The 23,412-nt window shown below is 42.4% G+C and overlaps 1 pseudogene; it reads right to left on the reverse strand.

The window, feature by feature from the left end:
• Nucleotides 1-4,927: 4,927 nt before the first annotated feature.
• Nucleotides 4,928-9,630, reverse strand: LOC105943364 (glyceraldehyde-3-phosphate dehydrogenase-like; annotated as a pseudogene).
• Nucleotides 9,631-23,412: the final 13,782 nt, after the last annotated feature.

Below are 23,412 nucleotides of genomic sequence, written 5' to 3' on the forward strand. Positions count from 1 at the left end.
CGTTGTCAGTTTGAGGGGGAGCCACTGATATTTAGAAGGTGGCGGGGCTGTTGGTCCAGTACTGAACAGAATGTGTTTGCACCCTTAAGAAGCCCAACACTGCGGGAGGGGGTGGGGGAGGACCACTGTGTTGAAAAGACACCAAGACACAAAGACACCATGCTATATGTTCTTTTCACAAACATCTTCTATTCTAATCTTTCTATAAAACATTCCACTGTGCAGACGAGGAAAGTGGCTTCGGTAGAGTAAGTGGTGGGTCCTGTCACACAGAGCAAGGGAGAGAGAGTCCTTCTTTCCACTTAGGAAAGTTTACTTTGGAATCCCCGCATGCTTTTCACCTTGGCCAGCTCTCTGCAGTCAGCCTGATCCTCAACCCCTCACTGCAAAATCCGCCTCATCACCATTGTCTTTGTGTTGGTCACAGACCTGTTTGTTTTGGAGATTCACTTCTCCCTCTGCAGCAGGGCCGCACTTGAGCCCATCCAACCATTTTCTGGAAAACCTGGGGAAAAATAACAGTCTCGAGGACAAGCAGCATCCTGGCACTGGAAGATTTTTAAAAGAAAGGGCCCTTTGTGGTGTGTGTTGTGCCAGGGACATAATCTCATTTTCAGCTAATCAACTCATGGACAGTAAAAAGCCTAATGTGATTCCTCATTAGCTGAGGCCATAAAGAAGTTGGTTCTGAGGCTGCACTAAATCCCCATTTGCCTGGCACCTCCACTGGGCGATGATCGAATTGGCTGGCATTCATCATTTTTAATGGTCAGTGTTCCTCTCTCCCTCTCTGTCTCTCTCTGTCATCCTGTCTCTCTCTGTCTCTTTCTGTCTCTCTCTGTCTCTGACTGTGTGTCTCTCTCAAAAAAAAAAATGAGGGAGAGGAAGCTTATCTGATCACTGGTGTAAAAGAAAACAAGCATGCTTAGCAAAGTCTTATCTTTTCAAGAGGAGGAAGAAATGAAAGGGAGGAGGTAGCAGGAAAGAAAGGGCCTGAATCACTTTGTCAGGTATTTAGCTGTGACCAGCCAAACATCCAGAGGAGGCCTTTCAGCAGAGGCATGCAGGCTGGGGGTGTGGGCCATCAATGGCCCCTTTATTTGTGAAAGATGGATTATTTTAAATAAATTACAGGGCACTTTCGCTGAATAAACAGCGCCTCCGTGGCTGCGGGGCGCTGCAGATGCTTAATTGCACCACAGAAAATCCTAAGTGACTCCTGAGCGTGAGGCCGGGTCTCTGCATTTGCGGACGGGACCAAGTCCTCTGGTCAGCCTAGACCGCGGTGGGCTGAAAGGAGAAGAGAACGGAGCGCTTAATCGGGAATATATACTTAGAATATTTCGGAAAACCGCAGAGATGGATGATTCCCAAAACTGCACAAGGCTCCTCAGAAGTGAGCCATCTGGGTGTCATTTTTATTTGCTTTTGATATGTTAAATGCCCCCGAGGTTTATGGCATGGAAACCCACTCCAACATTGCAAAGATTCTTTGGCCACAAAGCAAAAGGACTTTCTCCCCAGCAGAGTCCCTCCCCCGTCCCAGCAGGGCGCTCTGCCCCCCAGACCCCGCCACCCCACCACAGAGCACGTTCTGTCCTTTCTTCGGTCTACCCTGAGAACTGCACCTAAAGAGGGACGTTTCAATGCCTTTCCCGCTAGCCGCGCCCCCTTTGTTAAGAACTGCGGCACAATCTGACCTTGTTTGAGAAACAGGTTTAGGTGATTTATTATGTGAGGACCCAGAGTGACTACAGGCAGGAGTTGAGCTAAAGCTCCAAGCAGGAAGGGGCATTTGGGCGCTTCCCGAGGAAGCTGGCCTGGGGCAGAACCTGGACGCAGGACCTGATGGAGAGCTTAAAGCAGCAGCAAATCAAGTCTAGAGAACAGGTACTACAACGTAATGCAAGAGGTAAGGCACATTGATTCTGACAGGAAGTAAAACGACTCTCATTTGCTAATATCCCCCAATTGAATCGCAAGAAGCAAGCAGCTACCAATCGCTTTGATGAATAGTCATCCAAAGAAAGAAAGAAACGGAGGGGGGGTGGGGGGCGTAAAAAAGATGGATATGGTCAAGCCTGACCGAAAAAACACAGACTTAGGGCTTTCTCTGGAGAATTTCGACACATACCAGTTTAATAAGGGACTTACCACCCTCCCCCAAATGTGGCTGTGAAATTCTTCCCCAGAGGTGACATAATTAATTGCATTTGCAGTTAACACAATTAAACTGTAACTGAAAGACAGGCCTGCACCTAATAAATCCCAAACGTTAAGAGGGATAATCAAGTTGATAAATCATGGATTTGCACCATCTGAGAATCGAGCTAATTAAAGCCCATAATCGTGGGAAAGGATGAGCAATTAGTGATGGTTAATGAGTCAAGCCAGCAATCTTAATTTTGATGTCATAATTCTTTTGAGAACTCTTCCTTTTACGTTTTGCACAGAACCTAAAAAACGATTTAGAGATGTTCACATTGAATGTCTGTTAGCTAGTTTTAGCTAGTTTCTCCATAGGCTGGTAGATCAGCCCCTTAGTTTTAGTATGAAAGTTTAAGTCATAATCTGCATTCCATCAACTAGCAAGATCAAGTTCACATGATAACTATGCCCAAGGAATTTAAAACAATGTGCAAAAGAGGACATAAGGAAAGAATTCTTCCCCTAGCATGTCAATCAGGAACTGAAGAATCTGTGAAATGGGTGCCATCTGAAGCAAGTCACTGAAAATCTCAGAGAATTAAACTCATCCTACAAAAAATCTGGGAACGTACTACTGCTATTCAAGATCCAAAATTTGGGGGGATTACAAAAGCAAAAGAAAGTAATGAAATCTCAAATGGCAGGTGCCAAATAACTACCTGGACTTTTTTTTTTTCTTTTTTAAGGAAAGCAAATGCTATGGGAATACAAGAAAGTGTGGTTGGTATTGCAGTTCTTGGAAACTGAGGTGAGATCATGAAACAGCAGCTTACTTCCAAATTATGGCAGATCCTGAGAACTGCATCTTGGGTTTGGTTCTATGAGGAAAAAAAGGAGCTAAGGATGGATTTTTAATTCGACTCTGGAAAGTATTCTCAGATCCAGCATTATTACAGGAATCCAACTTCACGGAAAAGAAAGAGGGGTATAGCCTCCTAGCTGGGATATGTATGTTTTATTCAAGAAGTCTAGATACAATGTCAAAATCCAAACTACACCATTTTCTAATTGCTTAAAAATTAGAGAATCAAAAGCAACAAAATGAGAGAATCAAAAGCAAAGGCCAGAGAAACATCAAATCTAAACTGGGTATTTAAGCCTTGGGGACTTGGAAAAATTCATTCATTCACTAATACATTCATTATTTAAAATTCATTAAATGAGCAGATATGATCACTAGAAACTGCTTTTATAGAATATAAACAAAGCTCAGATCCTGTGCAATCCAATGATTGTGGAAAGAAATGCAACATTACATATTTTATAATTAGTATACACATAGCTTGTAAAGTGCAAGACCAGAGTCTAGAAAGTCAGGTAAAATACATCAGAGGCCAGATGACATTCATGCTGATCCTAAATATTTCCCTATATGAAACCTCCCAAGTGCTGTAGACAAGGGAACCACTAAGTCAATGATGGTTGGAGGGATCATTTGGGAATGGAGCTGTGTGCTGAAAATAGACAAAGGACCAAACAAGATGGCCTCACAGTATCTGTATTGCAAACCATAATGCCCCAAAGTAGAGAGAGAGTAGGAAGGAAAGTGCCAGCCATAGAGGCAATGGGTGCAGTGGGGTGGGGCTGGGGGGAGGGATTCTGGTGACATTAGTGGTAGGAAATGTACAACTGGTGAGGGATAGATGTTTGAACATTGTATGACTGAAATCAATAATAAAAGCTTTGTAACTTTATCTCATGATGATTCAATTAAAAAAATTAAGATTCAAAATATTCAAAAATAAAAAATAAAAAGTTTCCCTAGATAAAGAAGGAAGGAACAGCAGCCAAAGAGAAAGAGCAGCATGTTAGAAGTCTGGATATTTGATTTGGAAAACTTAGAGAAGTTGAGTATAGTTGGATCTAAATTGTAGGATAAGGAGAGCGAAGCTGAAGAAATAGGCAGAGGCCAAATCATGCATAATAAGAAAGCGTTTACTGGTGAATGGGATGAGCTGGTGAAGGGACAGGTGTTGGAACACTGTATTACTGGAACCCAATCACGAACAACTTTGCAACTGTGTACCACAGGGTGATTCAGTAAAAATTAATTGATTAAAGCATTGAGATTTTATTTGCTATAAAAACAATAGAAACTTACAGTGTTACAAGTGAACAATTTTTCATAGAAAAAGGATCCTCCAGGAGGAGAATTTATATCAAAAGAAAGATGCTGAGTTTGATGTCAACATGCTGAATCAGAAGGAATTTAAGGTCATCCTTGTGGAAAAAAAAAAAGCTCAGTTCCTTTGTGGAAAACTTCAGTGCCGAGTCATAAAAGTAACTTTAGTCTCTGGAGAAATAATTAGGTGGATGGATGATTTTTTTCAATCATTTTTATTAAGGCAATATGATTTACAAGGTTATATATAGTTGCGTATCAGACATACAAAGTTCCAGCACCAATCCTGCCGTCAGTGTCAACTACTCACCACCAGTGTCCCCAGGTTCCCTCCCACCCCAAGCCTGCCTCCTTTTTTGTTTTTTTCCGGCACAGTACACTTTATTGATGGTATAAATAAAGGGTTTCAGGTATATCACGGCGAGGTGGGGCTCCCTAAGCCTCTCCCAGTCTCTCGGGGGTCTGGGGTGGAAATTTGAGGTCAGAAGGCTCTCTGTGTTGGATGAGTGGGGGAAGGACTCCCCAGAAGCTGAGGGCCTCTCTCTTCCTTTTAGTGCTCTCACTGGGGCTGGTGGACCTGGGGGCTAGGGAGATGGCTTACTCCTTGGAGACCATGTGGACTCCTGTCTACCACCCTAGTTATATAGACAAACTCATTGTCGTCCCAGGAAATGAGCTTGATGAAGTGGCCTTTGAGGGCAATGCCAGCCCCAGCAAGGACAGTGGGGGAGTAGGTATCACTGCTAAAGTTGCAGGAGACAACCTCGTCTTTGGTATAGCCCAGGCTGCCCTAGAAGGGCCCCTGTGAGGCCTGTTTCACCACTTTCTTGATATCATCATATTTGGTAACTTTCTCCAGACAGCAGATCAGATCCACAATGGACACGCTGAGGGTGGGGACATCGGAGGTCATGTCGGTCAGCTTCCTGTTCAGCTCCGGAATGACCACGGCCTTGGCGGCGCTCATGGGGGCTGAGCTGATTTTTCTGAGCCATCCCTCGGCCATCACGCCAGAGTTCCCCAGAGGGGCAGTCAACAATCTTCTGTGTGGCAGTGATGGCATGGATTGCAGTCATGAGCCCCTCCATGATGCCAAAGTTGTCACTGATGACCTTGGCCAGGGGGACCAAGCAGTCTGTGGTAAAGCCTGCCTCCTTGACCAGCACATTTCTAAGATACTTTGTTAGAGTTTGGACTTCATTTTTTCAGTGCTGTCCACTCTGTGCTTTGAATATATCTCACCCTTGGCACCAGTGATATACCTGAGACCCTTGATCCCCATGGGAGGGATGAATTGTTATAGGACTGCAGAAATTTGATAGATAAAGACTACAGAATGGTGCAAACATTCTGGGGAAAGTCCAAAAAGAGAAAAGAACTAAATTATTAATCCTATGCTAGAGAAGAAGGAGGACAAGTCAGACAGAGAAGAAAGAAGTAGTATACAGCAATGGAAGGGGAAGGGAGAGTCCGCAAGAGGAAGCCCACAAACTCAGAAGACCCCTCAAAGGACAAAGATAAAGCTAAGAGAAGAACTTAAGCAACCTACCGTTAGAAAGAGAGAAGGATGTGAGGCCGGATATGAGAGAAAGAAGGCAAGAAATGAAGCAGAAAATAGAAAATATATTCCTTCCCTGAAGAAGAAAATCACTGTTTATCCGGAAAAGCAAGTTTCATTTCTTAAGCAACAAATAAATAAGATGATCATGATACAGTGTACACTAGAGGGTGTGATTTTAAAAGCTGTAGAAAATTTGAAAAGAGGAAGGTTTTGTATCAGCTAAAGCTCGGGGATGAATTTGCCTGGTCTTGACCTTGAACGGACAGGAAAGAACTGGCAGGGGAAAGATTACAATAGGCCACTCTAGCAGGAGGAAATTCCTGAGTTGAGGCCAGGAGTCGGGAATGAGTGCGGTGTTTCGACAGGACGGCTGGGAGCCTGACCTGTCAGGTAGAGAATCTGACTTTGTGGAGCATAGGAAACAAGACGGGATAGCTTGGAAGGAGCTAGAATATGGCCCTGGAGTGTCAGGTAGAGGAATTTGGGGTTGTCAGCAAAACTCTCAGCAGAAGCAGACAGGCAACCGCCAGCTTTAGTTCCATCCTGTTCTGCGCTGGCTCCTAGGCAGTCATTTCTTTGTTGTTGTTGTTGTTGTTTTCACTCACCCTTTCGGTGTGTGACAACCTGGATGCCAGAGCTCTGTAGACCAAAATCTCAAAGGATCAGAACAGTCAGCCCATTCTTCCTTCCAGCAGAATCTGTGGGCCAGCCCACATAAGATGCTTCTAGGGTTTAAGTTTACGAAGTGAGAGCAAGCCAGTCTGTGATCACTCCGATAGCCTATAACTGAGCTCCTTCTCTGAACATTCATGCCTTTTGTTTTTACTTAAACCTGGCTTTCCCCTGAGATCCCTGCTTTTCCTGTACTGTCCTCAGAGAAGGCTGTTTCCTCATAAAACCTTTGAGAGCTAAAATATATTTCTCCTCATTGCTTCATTCAGTCACTCTTTTCCTTTTTCCCAAAATCCTACTCCTTTCTCAAAATGGATCCCATAGACTCACACTGCACCTTTCCCCTTTCCAGGAGCAGTCATTGGAAATGCCTACGACCATTTCCTTTTTAACTCCATATTAGTTTCTGGTTTAAAAATCTTGCCTTGAGGCCGGAGCGATAGCACAGCAGGTAGGGCATTTGCCTTGCACGCAGCCTACACGGGTTCGATCCCCGACATCCCATATGGTCCCCCAAGCACCGCCAGGAGTAATTCCTGAGTGCAAAGCCAGGAGTAACCCCTGAGCATTGCTGGGTGTGACCCAAAAAGCAATAAATAAATAAATAAATATCTTGCCTCTCAATTCTTTTGCCTCTTTTTCCCCAGTGCTCTTGTCTTCAGCCTGGGTCCTACAGGCCCATGCGTGTGACCAAGCTGTAGCCTCTTCCAGAGCTCTTTTTTTTTGCATCAATTCCAATACATTTATTAATGCATACAATATTTTATGACTTTTAATAATTTTTTTGAGTTTTAGACACACTTTATTACAGCATTAGTCCCACTACCATGTCAACTTCCCCTTCAGAGCTCATTTTTGAGTTGCTCCAACTTCCCATGTCTCCCATCCCCACTTCCTCTAGTTTCCTTCCTCTGGTAATTCTTCTCCACTTCCTCTTTTCCTCAAACCTTCCATCCTGACCAGGATTCCACAGGCTTTTGAAGAGCTCCTCAACTTTGTCATCCTAGAAAAATATAGAAACAACTGGATAGCAAACAGGGGCTTTATTGACAATGCAACAAATTAAATTGAAAAGAATGTCCAAGGTCCAGACTGGAGAACAGCTTCAAAGTGAAGGCATAATGAGGCTTATTTTTAGGAATGACAGAGTGGTAATGATATAGCTTATACATAGTCTGGTATTCAGTAATGTCAGGTATATATTTAAGTTAACTCAAACTATATTTCAGTAATCTCAAATATATTTATGATGGACAATGATAATCATACACAATTTAGGAATATATGTATCACATGTACAGGAAAATGTCAGAGGAACATCTTTGGGATATGCTTTTCGGTATGGCACAGAGGTCATGAGGGTCTCTCTACTGTGTAACCTCCACCTCTAGCCAATACTACTCAGCCAAGTGCCTGAGGTCCTGATTCTTGCAAAATTATTATTTAAAAAAAATATTGAATCACCGTGGGATAGTTACAAGCTTTCGTGTTTGAGTTACAATCACACAATTATCAAACACCCATCCTTCCACCAGTGCACATTCCTCACCACCAATATCCCTGGTATATCCCCCTTTCCCACCCTCCCCCTGCCTCCATGGCAGAGAATATTCCCTATACTCTCTCTCTACTTTTGGTCATTATGGCTTGCAACACAGACACTGAGAGGTCATCATGTTTGGTCCGTTATCTACTTTTGGCACACATCTCCCATCCTGACTGAATCGTCCAGCCATTTTCTTAGTGATCCCTTCTCTATTCCATTTGCCTTCTCCCCTCCACTCATAAAGCAGGCTTCCAACTATGGGGCAATCCTCCTGGCCCTTGTATCTACTGTCCTTGGGTGTCAACCCCCACGAATAGCTAAAGCAATCTTTAGGGGAAAGAAGATGGGTGGCATCACCTTCCTCAACTTCAAACTGTACTGCAAAGCAGTAGTAATTAAAACAGCATGGTATTGGGCTAGAAACAGACCTGCAGACCAATGGAACAGAGTTGAATATCCTGTCACAGACCCCCAAATGTATGGCCACTTAATCTTTGACAAAGGAACAAGAAATGTGAAGTGGAACAAGGAAAACCTCTTCAACAAGTGGTGCTGGGAAAACTGGAGAGCTACCTGCAAAAGTATTCTTAAAGTTCTACTTGGCCCAATCAAAACCAACAGAATGCAAGAGAAGTAGTCACACCTTCCAAATGACAAGCGTCATACTAGGCTGTTTTAGGTTTTCCTAAACACCAAGAGTTCTTTTGCATTTATGAGCTAAGGAGTGGAGACAGACAAGATCAAGTTGTAAATAGCTTTTATTGCCCCCTAACTCCTCGATGGTTCTCACCCAGAAAACCCCAGACTTCATAATTCTGCTCCTGACTCAGAGCAGTTGAACCTTCCAGGAGATGGACACACCTTGATGATGAGTCTCACACTGGATAGCCAGGATCTAGGAAGTCCTTCACACTGCTCTAGGATGCCACTATGTCTCTGACACCAGTTTTCCCACTGTCTTCTTTAATGATCCCTAGTTAGAAATCTCAGCCTTTATTCTGTACCATGTACCTCAGGGCTCTTTCAACCTCTATCCCCCAATGCGTGGCCACTTGCAGAGCATTCTTTGCTCCTGTAACAGCAGCTCCCCACTTCTTATCAACCTTCACTGTCTTAGTTAGCTCAGATGCTATAGCACAGACATTCATTTCTCACAGTTCCGGAGGCTTCAAAGACCAAGTTCAAGATGCTGGTTGATTTAGGTCTTGGGGGGAGTTTTCTTCCTGGCTTGTCAAAAGTCACTTCTTGATATGCATTCACACAGCCTTTTCTTAATGAATGCACACAGAATCTGTCTCTGTTACAGGATTCTAATCATCTCCAGAACCAGACATTTCAAAATACCATCACATCAGAAGCTGGGGATTTAACAAATTTGGAGGAGACACATTTAGTCCACTACCAATTATGCCTCATTTCACTAAAAAGAAATGAGAGTAATCATTTTAAACTGTCATATGTCATTATCTGACTCACCAATCTGCTGATATAGGTACCCAAAGAGTCTACCTCTTCTACCATTTCTAAGAATGACTTGACTTGTTCGTCTCCATGGCCATAGAAAGAGTACAGAATTACAACATTTGCCTTGCACTTCTCTTACACATGGCTGACCTGGGTTTGATCCCTAGCACTCAAAGTTCCCCCCAAGAACTGCCAGAAGTGATCCCTGAACATAGAGCTAGAAGTAAGACTTGAGCATCCCAGATGTGATCCCCAAATCTAACTATTAATAACTATTTTGAAAAAACAGTAACTGGATTTTGGCACTGGCTAGGGTTTTGTTATCTGTGGGCACTCACAAAAGGCTCCAGTGGTCTCTGAACATTTATTCTGGGGCCTCAGATAGGGAAGACAGTATATATAAACACATGGACATGCCAGGCTTGTTTGGAGAGCTACTGAGGTCAGTTTGATTTGGGAAGACAAGTGTCTTGGGTAGACAACTAGGTCTGTTTTGTTGTTGGAATATTCTGGGCAAGAGGCTATAGATCATACTGGCTTCCTTTTCAGCTCAACTCTGTCATGTATCAACTGGCTGCTTTAGCCGAGTTTACAATGGAGAGCATGGGTTGTATTTGTATTCTCCGCTCTGTCTTTATTTAGAATAATAGAAGCGTAGGGATTTAGTAGAGCCTTATTACATAGAATGTGGTCAAGATAGGACAAGTTAACATAGTGACATTTGAGAGCCTGGGAATACTGCGGTTGTGCTAAAGAACATAGATTGACCGGAAGTCACCTGGGTGGTACTCCTAATGACCCCCTTGACTATGACCTCGGGTAAACTATCATCTTTGCTCAAACTCCTTTTCCCTCATTTGAAATAAGGGGTCACTAGCATCATTTTCCTTTTAGGGTTGAAGATTAGACAGTATAGGTAAAACTTGGAGTGCTATGTGAGAAAGGAATAGAACTTAACTCACTGTGCTAGTCAATAAAAGCTCTGGGTAATGCATCTACTTCAGAGCTACATGAATATATTCTTGATCCTGTGATAAAATTCTTTGCTATCTCAGAGCTTTCAAAAACCTCTAAAGGTTTTTAGGATAAATACAAATACTTTGCAAGTTTATAAGTTAAGCCGGTCACACATGAGTATCTTCTTTATCCTATCATATTTTGTAACTTAGCCAAAGGACAATGACTCAAATCAGCTGAGAATGAATGGCAGGCCCTGGCCTCTGGCCCTTTTGTCAAAAACAAATTTTCTCAGCCTCTCTTTTAGGAGGATGCCTGCTGTTCTAGCCCTGGCTTCCTTCCTTTCCTTTGCTGCCTTGTCTGAGCCATAGGCTTTGGGTGGGGGTCTTCGGCTCCACTCCGGCCTCTAAGATTACTGTTTTCTTTTCCCCAACTGCTTGGTGACCTCTAAGTGGCCTTCAGGGTGAGGGAGCTCTGGAGAGGGTGCGACCAGCAGGGATCCCATTAAAATACAGAGCAGTCATGCAGACCAGGCTGTTCGGCTCCCTCCTGGCTGCTCATGCTAGCCCACCTCCTAATATGATCATAAGAGCACAGAGCTATAAAGTTGCTTTTCATAGCACACTTTGCCCCACTCCCTAACAAGGTCCTGACTGTCAAGAAGAAAAGGACATTGTAAGGAGGGGATTAAAGGGCAGAGTGATGGGGAGCTCTGGAGCAGGGTCCTCTGATCCTTGCAAAATTCTCCACTTGTAAAATGAGGGCCTTGGTCTGCATTGTTTTAAGGTCCTTTCCTTAAAATAAGAATAAGAAGATATTCTTTCACATCAAGTAGAATAAAATAATGTGTATGACTGTTCGTTTTACAATACCACTCAGCAGAAGTGTCTTTTAGTCATTCCAGTGTGGAATAGTGACATAAATCCATGCATTTAAATCTTCAGTTCATTTTAGTTGGCTTTGGTTTCCTTTGACTTGCTCAGAACTATCAACACACAGTAGTTAATAAATAAAATCTCATTTCATCAGTGTTTAAACACATGCAAAAATAAAATGTATAGCTTAGTTCTTATTTATCATGTACTGAGTAATTATTTTATGTAATAAGAGAGTGATTCACTAGAGAAAAATAATGCTAAGAACCTGTCCATATGTAGTTGCCATTCTAATAGCAGAACAGAAAATATATGAGTGAAAAGATAATTATTACCTGGATGAGTATAAAATAACATAACATGAGACTGACACCCAAGGGCAGTAGACACAAGGGCCAGGAAGATTGATCCATAGTTGGAATCCTGTCTCATGAGCTGACGGTAGAAGGCAGCTGGAATAGAGAAGGGATCACTAAGAAAATGAAGGGATCAGTCAAGATGGAAGATGTGTGCTGAAAGTAGATAAAGGACCAAACATGATAACCTTTCAGTATTTGTATTGCAAACATAATGCCCAAAAGTAGAGAAAGAGTATTGGGGAAATTGTCTGCCATGGAGGCAGTGGGAGGGTAGGAAAGGGGGTGTATACTGGGAATATTGGTGGTGGGGAGTGTGCACTGGTGGAGGGATGGGTGTTTGATCATTGTGTGATTGTAACTCAAACATGAAAGCTGGTAACTGGATTCAGTAGAGCCTTTTTACATAGAATGTGGTCAAGATAGGACAACTTAACATGGTGACATTTGAGTAAAAAACCAGAACAGAGTGAAAGAGATGCCAAAGGGATAATTGAGGAAATTATCTTCCAGGTAGAAATGATAATAAGTACAAAGTCACTGAGGTCAGAGTCTCCATGGTGTATGTAGTGAGATTCAAATGAGATCAGTGAGGTTAAAGCCCGGTGAGGAAGCAGAGGTTGATAGATGAGGATGTCAGGGGAGTAATGGTGGATGGGTGGAGATTATGGTGCATATTTGACTTGAACTTGAAAAAATATTGGAAACCAAAGGAAGGTTTAAAAACAAGACAGATGTGATATTTTCTAAAACGCCAACTGGAGTTGAAAAACTGGCCAAAGTGAAGCAAGAAGATCAATTTGGAGGCTAATATGACGATTCAAGAAAGAAGAAACATTGAGTTAGACCACCCGATGGGGTTAGAGGGAGGATATGGATGTAATTTAGGACACACATTGAAACTGAGCCAGTTCAATTAGCATCGGCCCTCTCTCTTCAAGTGTTAACTACTTTCTCCAACCACATCAAGCATTCCTTAAAGACAGAAACTTTGTGCTATATTTTTATAGCTATCAAATCACTGGCATATATTTATTTGACACAAAAAAATCAGCTTATGTTTATTTAAATTGGTTTAATCAACAATTATTAGCATAGAGCTCCAATCTAATCACCTACACCTCAAAGTCCAGCATCTCAAATTTAATATACAGCAAAGTACTTCCAGATCCTCAAGCCAGGAAATTTCTGCTTCCTTGCTTCCTTACCTTTGCAAGAAGGGGCTGGAGTGGTCAGGAAAAAGACATGAGGTTAAAAAAGGCTGTTGTCCTTAGAAGAAATGAAGAAGCATTGGTGAAAAAGTAAGTGAAAAGGAGAGTCCGAGAAGAGAAAGAAAAGATAATGAGAAACCCCTAGAGATAAGAAAGGCATTACATGCCAGTGTCTAGATGACATGAGATAACATGGAGAGAAGTCTTTGACAAAAGCTTTCTTATCCACTGAGTATGTGAGAACAAATATGTTAGAGAAGAGGATAGAGAGTTTAAGTATCTACTGAGGATATGAGTACCCTGAAAATTGAAACGTGCCATAACTGGACAGCATTTACCTCTGTTGAAGTTATTGAGGTCCATGTGAGTTGGCTTATAGTGATCTTTCCCTGTAGGCTAGAGTGGATTTGACCTTGATGGCATTTTAGCAAACTGCCTAGAGAAGGTTTGTGATATGTTTCCGACCAAAAAGATATTTGAGCTATGGCATTAAGATATTTTTTAAAAATGTTGAAATGAAGATTGATGGAATCCAATCTGTGCAATCAGAATGATAGGAAATACAAGATAGAAATGTAGGATACACAACAACATAGGATAGAAGAGAATGTGGATGCGTCGGAGGGTCCATTTGAAAAGCAAGTGAGCAAGGGAAAAAGAAGGAGTTTGTGGTCAGCTAGTGAAAAGCATAATCCTTCTGACTTCCTAGACTGAGTAATTTCAGAAAATGACCACATCCAGACCAATAGTGGGCAAATAAGGCAACATGGAGGAGAGGCTGTTTGTTGTGGAAAGAAAGAAGACGTCAATTACATGTAAGGGTCAGAGAGGGGACCGGTGAATACAGAGCACCAAAGGAGTAGAAACTATGCTTACAATGCATCCAACATACTGCACAGGAGAAAGAGGATTGTGTCATCTGGGCCCTGAGAGGAGTAACAATTCAAAAGAAGAGAAGATCAAGACAAGAAATTCGGAACTGAATGTGTAGGCAGAGGTGGTTCAGGACCAAGAGTCATTCATGAGAAGTAATGCTTCTAAGTCACGTGCCTCATCCAGAACCACCATGCACTGGTCTCCAGGCTATAGGATTGAGGGGGAGAGTTTAGGTTCAACCTCAAACTTTAGAGTGCCACTTTCTAATCTGCATTCAACTTTCAATGATTGGAATAATTGGATATGTGTTATATTTGTGAGACTTTTTGGATCACACATGAAATGACTAGCTGTCAGCTAGCTAGTAAGCATCACTGTCATAACTCTTTAGAAGTATCTTCTTACTTTTTAAGAAGCTATCAAGAGTGGTAATGTGGAGAAGATTTGAAAAATTTGGTGATTTGAGCTTTAAAGAACCTTTAGACTATGTAGACATTAAGGGAAGAAGGATCATTCTACTGTTGTAAGTAGAATGAATAAATAGTATAATCACATGTGGCCCAGAGCTTCCAGTTAAGAGAAGTACTTTTTGAGGGCCGAGAGAAAACATAGAGACAACACATGTGCTTATCTTGTGCTTGGCCGACCCTGATCTGATCCCCAGAACTACATATGGTCTCCCACGCACTCTTAAGAGTGGCCTCCGAGCACAGAGCCAGGAGTTAGCCCTAAGCATAGCCATATGTGGTGCAAACCCCTCACACTCCCCACAAAAAGAAAAGTACTTCTTAGAGAACTTAATAAAGTTCACAGATCTTCTGCTTAGCTTAAAGTCTTATAAAACATCTAGAAATCCCCAGGTGGAACTGAGAACTGTTAAGGACTTATCTGTGCAAGGAGTTTGGACTTGGGTCTTAAGGAATGGGGAGTCAGTGGTGGTTAGCTGTGGGGGAGAATGATAAAGGTGCTCCTGGAAGATTTTCCCATCCAACATGAGTAAGAGGGATTGAGGGAAAGAAGTGTGGCAAGAAGGAGAATATAAATGTCCTGTGGAGGCCAGAGAGACAGAGAAGCCCAACTGGAAAAGCAACAAGGGATCAGAGAGGAGAAAGCAGACACAAGAGATGTGTGTGGAGGCAGACACAACAGGGAGTGAAAATGGAAAAAAATTCAGGCAAAATCTCAACAAAGTATGATGCGTCTGCATATTGGGCAAGTGCTATCCAGACACAGAAATTCCAGCCAACACAGAAAGATCTCTGAGTCCCGCTAAAACCAAGTCAGCTGTGTATGTCTGAAAAGAAGAAAATCAGACCCCAAAAAGGGAAATTAACCTTTCCCTCACAGAAGCCATAAACAGCATCCAAATGTGGCAGAGAATGAAACCACGGGCCATGTGTTTAAAAGAAACATGATATCATTGGCTAACAGAGACAAGCCCGGCCAGGAAACAGACTCCGGTATTAAAATTCTAGCACACGGGGCTTTTGGAAAATGAAAAATAGACACAGTGGGAGAGAAAGACTCTCTAAACAAATGAGGCTGGGAGAGAAATAATCTAGTGACTTGCAGCTGAGAAGGCAGTTGGAAGAGAAGTGATCCAAACTGCCACCAGAGAAAGGGTTAGTGGCCACCAATGACTCAGGACACAAAAGAAACTCCAAGTGGTCACTTCAGCTAGAAGTCAGAGAATCAGGAACAAGATTGTGAGCAAGGACTCTTTCTGGAAGTCAGCTTGGAGAAGCCAGCCCCTCAAACTCCCCAATCCCAGGAAACTGTAGGCAACCCAGGGCAAATGATGAAAATCCCTGTGACTCTTCAACCATCTGATGAGAACCAATGGCAAATAAAGTCATACGGGACCTGTTGAAATTGACTTTGCTTCTTAACTGTTATTTAATTAATAAATGTTTGTGGTGCCAGGAATCGAGACCCGGGTATGACACATGCCCAGTATGCACTCTAGCACTAAGCTAAACCTCCAGCCTCATCACTTTTTCAGAAATTCTGGCTATTTATTTGTTGTTGTTATTGTTGTAACAACCTTGCATTGTATGACAATATAAGCTTACAATGTACATGGGGAGAAAGCAATTTATGTTCACCACTGAAGTCCATTTCTGGACTTCACCAGATATTGGTCCCCTTTGCCTTGATTTGCCCACCACCTGCCCCCTTTCCTCTTGCTCAGAATCTTCCCTCTGATTACCAGTAACTGGTTTTATAGTCTAAAAGTGTGTTATTTGATTTAGTTCTGCTGATTTTTTACCACAAACAAATGCAACCCTAAGGTACTTAGCTTTCTCTGTCTGACTTACTTCACTGGGCTTAATTACGTTAAGCTCATCTATGGTGTTGCTAATGTCAGGAGTTCATCTTTATTTAATAGCTAAAGATTATTTCACTGCAACATATATATCATGCTTTTATCAACTCATCATCAAGGGCACATAGGTTATTTCTTGGCTATTGTAAGTTATGGCTCAATAAACATGGGGATTCAAATATATCTTTGAACTGGGTTTAGGTCAGTGTCCAAAAGGGGAATAATAGAAGTATTCGAAATTCCTATTTAAATTTTCTAAGCAATGTTTTCATCTCCTTTTATCCAACACTTTTTCTTATTTTTTTAACAATATGGTCATTGTTATAGGTAGTAGGTGATAATCTCATTGCTATTGTAATTTACATTTCTCTGATAATAAGACATGATGAGTATTTTTTGCCTACTGACCATCTATATTTCTTCTTTGGAGACGTATCAATTCAGACCAGCCTCTCTCTCTCTAGTTTTCCCTTGTTTGTTTGATTGGGCTATTTAGTTTTATCTAATTTTTATGTAATTTTGTGTACTTTGGATATTTATGCTTTTTTTTAATAAAATACACTGTATTCCTATAGCTAGCTATCTTTTCATTTTGATGCAAGTTTCTTTCCCCTTGCAGAAACTTTAATTTTACCTAGTCCTATTGTTTATTTTTGCTTTTATATTCCACACATTTTTAGGGTCAATGTTAGCAGTGCATCATCCATGTTTTCTTCTAGATTTCTCATGAGATTGATTGCTATTTGAAAGCTGCTGGAGTAGAGACACTCGGATAAGTATTCCTTAAATAAATAAATGAACAGAACTTAACATTAGTCAGGGTTTTGTGTGTGTTAATATGTAAGAGGTATTACTTGCTTCTGTGGCTTGATTAGAATAGTTCCAAAAGGGATTGGAGAGATAGCAAAGGATTAAGCAAATTGCTTTATACTTGGCCAACCCCTGTTTGACCCTGGCACCACATATGGTCACCTGAGCACTACCAGGAATGATCCCTGAGCACAGAGCCAGGAGGAAGAACTGAATACAACCAGATGTGGCCCATACGTGAAGAAAGAGGAGGAGGAGGAGGAGGAGGAGGAGGAGGAGGAACAGGAGGAGGAGGAGGAACAGGAGGAAGACAAGGAGGATGAGAAGGGCAAAGAGGAGAAGGAGGAGGAGAGGAGGAGGTGGAGGAGGAGGATGAGGAGGAATAAGGGGAAGAAGAGGAATAAGAAAAGGAAAAAGAAGGGGAAGAAGATGAGGAGGAAGAGTAAAGTTTCAATACTCCATGCGACATATGTGTATTTAATATGTGCAACCTCTACTACAACAAAATACATCCAGGTACACAGGCAATTATAAATTCACATGTGATCACTATCCCCAGGCATGAAGGTCAGGAGCAACATTTTCATCCTTTAGTTTTCTTTTTTCCATCTTAATTGTAGGAATAGTGAAGTCAAAGAACCAGATGATTAAAGGAAAGATTGCCCAGTTTTCTACACGGCAGACTCCACACTACATGCCATGTGGATATTCTAAAAGTGAAATTTACAACAATCTTGTGAAGTCTGTGCAATTACTACTCTCATTTTATAAATGACAAACATGAAACACAGAGTTTAATAATTTGCCCAGAAACATTCAGCCGAACATGGACCTGTGTTTCATCCCAGGTCTTTACCTGTTAATAGAATAGCACTTTGGAACAGCACTTGGCAACTCCTCCTGTCAGAGAGGAAGAGGAAGACACTATCAGAGCTCTGTTTGGTTCCATCCTTTTTCATCTGATTAGTAGTTGTCCCAGAAATTCTGGAAGCAAGTGAATCTTTTGATACACCACAGACTGTGCAGAGAGGACTGACTTCAAGAACACTAAAGGTAGGATCCAGTTTCAGTCACCAGCCATGCAAATAAGCAAGCACTGGCCCCAGACTGAAAACTGCTCACCAGTCACTTTCTTACTGACTTGCTGAATTTCCTTGCATTTTCCCAGAAAGTCACATTCTCTGCCGGCCTGTGGCTCTAACCTGCAGCCCGGGAGAGCACCAGGATTTCTGACCCATAGCTGTATCGTGGATCTTAGCCATTGGGAGCAGACTGGCACTTGACTCCCCAGTTCTCAAGGCACTGAGGGCCACACAAAGATCAGATCTGGAGTTGACTGCCAGGACCCCTCACATGACATGACATGTGACAAGGGATATTTAAAAGCAAAGGAAATGTTGCTTAGAATAAAAATGAGAAGGGAAGTCCAAGCAGATAGGCAGGATTAAGCAGAAGCAGAAGCAGGAGCAGAAGCAGGAGCAGTGTGTCCAGATTTTCTCCCCCTCTATAATCCTCTATGATTTCATTTGCTCCGGTGGCTTTCCCCCAAGAATCTCTATAGCTCTTCTGAGAGAAATGGAAATCCTCTGACCTAGTCTCTCCCCAGCTATACCCTTTAAGGATAATAAACTAAGGTTTAGAGTTGTGGGCAAACATGACCAGGGTTCCACAATAAGCAAGAACTAGGAACTTAGGGGAACTCAGGACTCCTTTGATTGGACCCAGGTTCCATCAGGCTGGCATACAAAGCACTTTTGACTTCAATGGTAAGATGAAGTTTCCATTTCTGGCTAATCATATTTATCCTGGTTTTTATCACCTTTAGGGTACAGTTGTCTAAAAGCATTTTCACTCTTGATCTTTAATGATTATTCTAAAATGATCTCCAATACAGCCAGAGAGAGAACCATCATTCAGTATGGCTACCCACTGGGAAATGAGTAAGGACAAGGCAGTCTTCTAGGACACACATCTGAAAAGAACCTCTGAAAAGAGCACACATCAACTATTCCTTCCCCTTTCCTTTGAAATAAAAAGGGAAAAATTTTATATATGAGATTTCTCTTTGGAAAGTTTTCTCTCCTGAACCATTATGCATCAGTGGGCCTTCTAGTTCCCTTCAGACTTTCCCCAAGGTGTCCTCCTCCATGTGAGGGACACGTCCCATTGTATTATTCAATTGATCTCCTAATTATTTGGCTGCCTTCATTTTTCCCTGTGATGTTATGACCTCTGGGCATTGGTATAGACCATTAAAGAACAAATAACTTTTTTATTCTCCAGCAAAATCCAATTTGTTTAGTAAATTACTATGTACAGATAATAGCAAATAGGACATTGAAACAGTCTAGATGAGTCATTTGTCCATTGTTCACAGTTAGCAAAATTAACTGCTATCTAGATATACCCTTGTTATATGATTTAGTGCATGTGAAAGAGCAAATGTTAGGCAAATAACTTAGGGAGTTTCGGTAGGAACACAAGTTTCTAAACTCCAGTGCCTACTCTGAGATTTTGTTTTTATTCTGTATACTAGAATCCTAGAGTCATATCAGTCTGAATTTGAGTCTTAGATGTCCCCTCTTACCAAGACCACAAACCTCCCTAAGTCTGTTACCTCCTTCACAGCATGGTTATAGCAAAGTGCTGGTAGAGATAAATCATCTATATGATCTGAAGTATGGTAAGTATTCAGAGAACATCAGTTAGGCTTATTTTCTAGCTGAGGGAAAGTTCTTATTCACCAATAAGTCAAAAGCATCTAGAACAGGGCCCAGTAAATGCTGTAGCAACAATTTCTTAACAGTGACACAACTAGTATATGTACAAACAAATGAACTAATGTTCACATGGTAAAGCTCCAGAATAGTCAAATATATCAAATATCATCTATGTTCCAGATCTGAATGTATCTGTTAGTGTCCTCTGATCATTTGGTGTTCGGTGGTTTTCACTGATCTGTTTCCAATTGGTGATCACAGAATTCAATAAACAAGCTTGGTGCAGAATAGAAGTGATACCTCAGTTCTCTATCTTCTGATAGTCCCTTATTCTGCCTTCCCATTGTAGGCCACATGGGAGATGCTCATTCTGTCATTCTTTTACAAGCATTTATTATTAGGATCACTTACTAAGAAAGGAGAGCCCTGGAGTTAGGACGAATGTATGAAAACTTTGGATTCGTCTGAGAGTCATTAGTGGAGCAAAGGTTTAAAAAGAGACAGACATTAAATGACTAAGTGAATAGTTTGTTATTTAGGAGCACTTATTACAAGTACACGGAAAGAGAAGTATGGAGAACACCAAGGATGGGAAATGAGGACTCCTGCCACTTGGTAAGCTCAGCCAGAAAAGATCTGATTAAAGAAACCACGGGAGGGAGAAAAATAAGAGAAAGGGAGAGCATACATAGTATTTTTAATATACTAGGAAAGTTACCTCTTAATCCTGCCTGAAAAAAATCATTCATGTTAAGACTGCAACAAATTAGCAATTTTTCATAGGTGGATGGAATATAAACAAGCTGAGCTTATGAGTCTGTTATTTATGCCTTTGGCACATGACCCTCCTCCCAGAGCTCAGAGAAGCTCAGAGTCCTCACTGTCAGAGGAGGAGGGCAAAGAAAGCTACTGTTCAGGATTGCTGCAGAGATCAAATGCGAGGATATTACTAAACCACACAGCATCGTGTCTTCACAGAGCAAGCTGCTCAGGTGGCGGCTGATGAAGACACTCATTCAAAAGGAGAGCTGTGTCCCAGGTTCAAAGCAGCATTGTGCACAATAGCCCGGGCACGCAGTCTACGGAAATACTCACCAGCAGATGACTGGATAAGGAAGCTGGGAACGTATTCTCATTGGGATACTGAAAGCTATTCCAAAAGATGGTAAAATTGTGCCTTGGGGGAGACAGTGAACGGAGGTTGAGGTGATTAAATATGAAATGAGGAAGGACAATTTCCAGAGGGTTTTGGTTAGCGTGAAATTAGAATTACAAATCAAATGAGCTGGCACAGTGCAACAAAACTCACTCGTTGACTTGGCGAAAACTACGGTGGTTGCCAAAGGGAAAGGGGAGAGGGTTGGAGGAATGAGGAGAAGGGTCAGTTTAGTGGTGGAGAAGGCACTGGAACTTTGGTGGTGAGATTTACACACAGAGAGTGTGATGCTAAACTCCTGGAATTCTATATTATTGCAAACCCACAATAAGGCAATAAAAAGTGCTGGTGGCTCTTGCTGGCACGCATTTATTATTAGGTTCATTTACTAAGCAAGAAGAGCCCTGGAGTTAGGATGAATGAATGAAAACTTTGGATTCAGTCTGAGAGTCACTAGCGGAGCAAAGTTTTAGCAAGAGACAGAGATTAAATGACTAAGTGAATAGTCCATTCTTTGGGAGCACTTATTTAGGAGCAGACGTAGAAGCTCAGGTTCTCATCCTCAAGCAGTGAAGACTGACAGCAAGGCACTGGAAACCCAGTGACTGAACTCAGAAAAGACTTTTCTTTTTTTTTTCTTTTTAGGTCACACCCAGCGATGCACAGGGGTCACTCCTAGCTCTGTGCTCAGGAATTACTCCTGGCGGTGCTCAGGGGACCATATGGGATGCTGGGAATTGAACCTGAGTCAGCCACGTGCAAGGCAAACGCCCTACCCGCTGTGCTATCGCTTCAGCCCCAGAAAAGACTTTTCTTAAGGCAATACAAAATAAATTATCTAGCATCTGCCTGTGGGGCAAGCTTGAGTGGTGATGGGAAACTTAGAGATTATGATGTGGTGGGAAGGTGTAATAGTGGTGGTATTGGTGTCAAAATATTGAATGTAATCAATTATTGTGAACAATTTTATGACAATAAAATTTAAAAACTAAAAAAATTAAGACTTTAAGGGAAGGGAAAGAACAGAAACAGAATGCAGAAAAGTTCCCAGATTGTGGGTTGGTTCTTCCCAAAGCAGGATGCTGGAGAAAGGCAAAAGCCTCCACCTTCTATGCCTTTTGAACAATGGTGGATGAGTGAGCATTTCTTTGTTACATCCACGAATGTGAGCCGCTAAAATGGGGGAAGGATGCTAAGATGATTCTCTGTTGGCGTCCAGAACTGATGTAGCTTTGCTCTTCCAGATTATCAACACCTCTTGGACCAACAGCCCATGCTCCGGACACCCCGTGTTGGTAATTCTCTTGCTTGGGGTCAGGGTCCTAATCTTTCCCATTTCCCCTTGTCCTTATGTGAAGTGGGTCTCTCGAGAAGGAAGTCTCCTGCGTTCCTCCCTACCCAACCCCATCCCCCAGGGAAGGGCCTGGGGAGATCTGGGGGTGAGTGCCTGCACCGCCCAGACCTTACCTCACACACGTCCCAGGATGTAGCCCCCTGGCTAGGGCCAGTGAGAAGTGAGCTCTGCTACCTGGCTTCTCCGGGAGCTACCAAACTCAGGACGGAGTCGGGAATTGGCCTTTGCAGCAGAGAAAAATTTGTTGTAAATCTTACCCAGACTTTACAGCTTCATTACCTTCCCTCACAGAAAAGACTTTCAAGAGGAGAAGAGTGAAGTAGAAGAGTGTGTTCGGGAAATAGGGGAGAGAGAGACAGAGACAGGTAAGCACTCATGAGAAAACACAGGCTTCTCCAGAACAGAAAAAAGCCCAGGGTACCATTTGGGGGAAGCTTAAGAACAGATACTCTCCATAACCGCCTCTGGCCTCTGTCCCAACTCTTTACACAAGTAGCAGTTAATGGGCCGTTCCTGGAGAAAAGCACTGAACTTCTGGCGGGCCATTCTTGAGCTCTACGGCAGTCCTTGTCTCTCCACTTCTGGATTCTCCTCTCAGGGACCCATCCAGTCTTGGAACTGGAACTCAGCTTCTCACTGGTCTTCTGGGCTCCTGAGGTGGATTTTTTTTTTTTTAGATTTTTTTGGGGGAGTAAATCATCGTGAGATAGTTGCAAAGCTTTCATGTTTTAGTTTCAGGCTTACAAGGATCAAACACCCATTCCTCCAGCAGTGCATATTTTTCACCACCAATGTCCCCAGTATTCCCATACACACACATCCCACCCCTCCCCCTGCCTCTATGGCAGACAATTTCCCTCTTACTCTCTCTCTACTTTGGGGTATTATGGTCTGCAATACAGATACTGAAGGCCATCATGTTGGGTCCTCTATCTCCTTCCAGCACATGACTCCCATCCCGAGCGATCCCTCCAACCATGAGATGGATCTTTTGTGTCAAAGGCCTTTAGCCTCTGGGTTGCTTCAGGTTTCACACACTGTCTTCCCCAACAACTGTTACCAGCCTGCCCCCCACCCCCATCTTCCTGCCCTCAACATTCTGCTAAGTTAGTTTATAGGCAGTTTTCCCAAACTCTCCCTTCAACGTTTGTTGCTTTGATGGTTGGTAGGTTGCCAGAGCCTAGAGCAGGTGCTGTTC

This window comes from Sorex araneus, chromosome 5 (genome assembly GCF_027595985.1).
Source record: "Sorex araneus isolate mSorAra2 chromosome 5, mSorAra2.pri, whole genome shotgun sequence".
NCBI classification, from domain to species: Eukaryota; Metazoa; Chordata; class Mammalia; order Eulipotyphla; family Soricidae; genus Sorex; species Sorex araneus.